The sequence below is a fragment of the Bactrocera tryoni genome, chromosome 3 (genome assembly GCF_016617805.1).
Source record: "Bactrocera tryoni isolate S06 chromosome 3, CSIRO_BtryS06_freeze2, whole genome shotgun sequence".
NCBI lineage: Eukaryota > Metazoa > Arthropoda > Insecta > Diptera > Tephritidae > Bactrocera > Bactrocera tryoni.
This window is the reverse complement of record NC_052501.1, coordinates 35,448,708-35,453,352: the sequence shown is the minus strand read 5'-3', so window position 1 is coordinate 35,453,352 and position 4,645 is coordinate 35,448,708. Positions and strand designations below refer to the sequence as shown.

At 34.7% G+C, this 4,645-nt stretch overlaps 1 pseudogene; it reads left to right on the top strand.

The window, feature by feature from the left end:
• Positions 1-405: 405 nt before the first annotated feature.
• On the top strand, positions 406-1,582 carry LOC120770105 (annotated as a pseudogene).
• Positions 1,583-4,645: the final 3,063 nt, after the last annotated feature.

Sequence of the window (4,645 nt, the reverse complement as noted above, 5' to 3'; positions counted from 1 at the left end):
ATACACCTTTTTCTGCATTGAGTTCAATAAAGCGAAAAACCAAAATTACTGCCTAATTTCAACTGTCAAATTACCGGGAAATCACGAACAAAAGGGAATAAATTAAACCCAGTTAGCAATAAATGTATGAAGTGAACGCGAAAAGGTGTTCAATGCTAAAATACTGTGGATGGCGTAGCCGGTGTTGGACCGGCCAGGGTTATTTTTTTTGAAGCGCGGCCGAAGGCCGCCCACGCAAAAAGGAGTTCTATGCGAAAAAAATCTGATACACCCTATCTATCTAATATGTGTGCTGGGAAGCATAACGGTACTTTTCATATGTTTACCCATATTTTAAAATTTGGCGTTATGCAAAATACGTTTTCTGTTATTCGGCTTTATTGGAAACAAAAATATTATAAAACAATGTGCGAAATTGCAAATGGTGAGTAATAATAATAAATAATAAGATATTCTAATATTGGAATATATTATTTTTTTTAGAAACGCCGTCCACACGGGTTAAGTGGAGCCTTATGCGTGTTGGCACCGAGCTGCGCACGCATGACCAAGGAGTCCGTTTTGCGGAGGAAAACGGTTTAATACGGATAGAGCAATTGTGCCCTGTACACAAGGTTCCACAGAGTATTCGGAAAGGGGGCAAATTTGGATATTTTGTGTGCTACAGGGGCACGTGCACAAAAAGGCCACGTGTTTCAATAACCATGGTTACATGGTTTGAAAATGTTCGCATCAGTGTCCCTCGAGTATATTTTTTGATGTACTGCTTTGCGTGCCGTAGTCCCGCGAAGAAGTATTGCGCGAGGACTATACTAATGAGGGGAAAACTTTGTCATCTGCAACAATATCAGACTGGTATAGTTATTGCCGAGAGGTCGTGGTAATATACCAGTTGGACCACCAATATGAACAAGGAAAAATTGGTGGTCCGGGAAAAACTGTTCAGATCGACGAAAGTAAATTTGGTCGGCGAAAGTACAATAAAGGTAATACTATTTCTTTATACAATGAATTTAATTTAATTAGGTTTTTTTTACATTTTAGGCAGGCGCGTAGAGGGACACTGGGTCCTTGGGATGATTGAAGATGGTAGCGAGGACATACGCCTCGAAGTATGTCCTGACAATCTTCGAACGGCGGACATTTTAATACCTTTGATACAGAAGCACGTGGCTGAAGGAAGCGTAATTCGGACGGACTGCTGGCGGGCATATGACGCATTACCAAATTTTGGGTACGTCCACCAAAAAGTGAACCATAGTGACGACACCAACCCTTTCGTTTCGGAAGATGGGGTTCATACGCAGCGGATTGAGTCGCAATGGCGCGTAGTGAAACGTTTTTTTTACAAAGACAATTATAATCACACCGCCAACTTCGCCGACGTCATCGTCGAATATATGTGGCGGCGATCTATTAAAAAAGAAGGAAAAGATCCATTTGTAGCATTAATAGATGCAATTAAATATGTATATACATTGCACTGAAACATTATGGTTTTTTTTATTTTGAATTCCAGGATGCTGGTTTTGCGTTTAGATCTCCGCCTATAACCGTTGTGCAATGTAGTTGTCTGGTATAGGTGAATCGTATATCGTTGTCATTTTTAAAATTTGTTTCTGTTGCATTGGGTGCACAGTACACGCTGATAAAATTCAAGGAAGATTAAGAACTTTTTAATAAACCCCCCTTGAGCCACTATAGACCTGTAGGGAGCCCTTTGAAAATGACCAAAAATCAGTGTTTTTGCTCATTTTTCCATACAAACTGAAACCAATGCAACCCAGCCAACATTTTTGTATGGACAATCAGCATCCTGGGATCACCAAAGAACAAAGGCACGATTCTAGAAAACATAGAAATGGATACTATTGTCTAAACGATGGCACACCAACATTCACACCTAATAATATATCATCAGCTATAGATGTAACATTTGTGAACAACTACTTACAGCCATAGCTGTTAAATTATGATTACGATTAGTAATCCGTTAGATTATTTTCTAAAAAGAATCGTAATGATTATTTAATTGTGCGTATGAAATATTGTGATTACGTAATGATTACGATTATAAAGAATCAAAAAATAATAAGGATTATTATAAATTAATGAAAATAATCAAAAATAATCAAAATAAATAATTGATTCTTTTCAGCGATTCTTTTTGATTACTTTCAATCCAAAATACCAAACAACTTTTCTCTTTAAATTTTAAGAAATTTTTTTATTAAAATTTCTTAGATTGTTTTTTGTATACTCTGAGCCTCAGATTCTGAGATATATGCATTTATATGTATATATGTATACATGTATATATATTATATTATTATAAATATTATATTATAAATGATGATATTTTTGCTATTATTAATAGCAATTCAGCCATTCAATTTAATCAGCCCCATCGCGAAATTTCCCAGTTCTGATCATCGGAATAAGCTTCAATGAGCGTAGCTGATATTTACACCTGTATGAAAAACAACAATGCTGAAGGGAGTAGTGTTAGAATTCAAGAACGGTTGTTAACTTGTTGGTACGCTTACGTTAATAAGTCAAACAAGAGCTTATAAAGTGCAATCATATAACCTATACTTCATACTTCACGAGTCAGCCAGTTGTTATTAATTGTGTTTTGTGTGCAAAAACGCTCCATTTGAAGATAACATGTCACAAACTGATCAATTGGTTTTTGGAGAAAGCGACTTCTCAAATGATGATGAAATTATGGACAAGAATTACGTGCCAAGTCCCCGCACAAGGACTATGCAAAAGATAATCGTGCTTTCAATGCACAAATATTGAAAAGTAATGAATTATTTGCAAATAATAGGCATTTTGGTTTTGACCTCAACGGTAGGATTGCTTGAATATTCTTAGATTATTTTTATTAAATTCATTAATCTTTATACAGACACAGAAAACGAAGAAGGAACAAATGCTACTCCTGAGCCAAGTTCTAGTGATCGTCGGGCTTTTTTGACCCATCACTTTTTCTGTTACTTAAATGACAATTCAAGAACAGACGACACTTGGGTAAAACATTGCAGTCTAAAAGAAGCTTTTGTTGCCTTTAATACTCCCCTGACATCCTCAGCACCAGTAGAGAGGTTATTTTCCTTTGCGGGGATAGTGAACAGTCCAAGGCGCCAGTCAATGTCGGACTTATCATTTGAGAAATTGGTGTTATTGAAAGCAAATTCTAAATGGAGTTAATGTATATTTTTCTTGTTATTTTGTCATAAATGAAGTTTGTTATTTTTTTTGTGTTACATTTAGTTATTATGTCTTGATTCAAGACTCTTGAATATCTTTATTTGTTGTACAAAATTGAATGAAACAATTTATTAAAAATTAAAAAAAAGCAAAAAGAACAAAGTTGTTTGGGGTTTTGGATTGAAAAGAATCAAAAAGAATCAAAAATAATCGAAAAGAATCGCTGAAAAGAATCAATTATTTACCTTGATTATTTTTGATTATTTTTGATTCTTTTCAGTAATCCAGAGTAATCCTGATTATTTTTTGATTACTTGTAATCTTAATCATTACGTAATCTACTTGGGACCAAGATAATCGTAATATAATCAATTATTTCACTCTCAAATACAAAGTAATCAGATTACTAATAATTACGATTAGTAATCAAAACTTAACAGGTATGCTTACAGCACACTTGGGAAACTTACAACAAAATAACCAACAGCAACCACAGTCCCATCATTACAACACTTGCTGACCAATTCAAAATCCGAAATAAGCCCAAAAGAGTATTAACTACTCAAATACTTAAGGACATGTCTAACCTCAAAGTAGGAGCCAATCTAGAAGAGTTCAACAAAAACATCCAACGAATAATACAAAAACATCCCATAAACCACGAAAAGAACAAATACGGCTGCAAAAGAAGAAACGAATCGCAAAAACTATTTCGATTGAGAAACGCAGCAAGGAAAAAATACAACCTATAAAAATACGACCATACATACATGCATATATAAGATAGTAAAAATAAAAACCTACTCATCACCGCGGAAACAAACCTCAAAGCCAAACACATCAAAGACCAAAAGAAAAACAACTTTAACAAGGCAATAAAAGAAATATCAGAAACCAAAAACATAAAAGAAATGTGGGGCAAAATAAACAAACTCAAACTCAACAGAGCAAAGAAAATGCATAGAATTCATAGCAAGAGCACCACAAGCAATTAACAACAACTTAAAATCATCAAAGGGTGCGGACCAAATATCGTATAAAATAGTAACACTTCTCCAACCCAAAGAACAACAAATATTATTTATAACAATTATAAATGTATGGCAAGATGAGTGCATACCTGAAAAATGGAGAGAAATCAAAATAATTCCGATCCATAAAAAAGGCAATGACCCAAAAAATATACTCAACTGCAGACCAATATGTTTGATCTCAGTCATTGCTAAAGCAATAGAAGGAATCCTTAAATTACATATAGATATCAGAATCGAAGTCGAATCAGAAAACATTACTCGACAGCACAATGTATTAACGACTTAATCAACTCAATCACCTACCACAAAGACAGAAAACTACAGGTGAGGGCTGCATGCGTAGATGTGAAAAAAACATACGACTCAGTCAATAATAACACTCTTCAGCAGACACT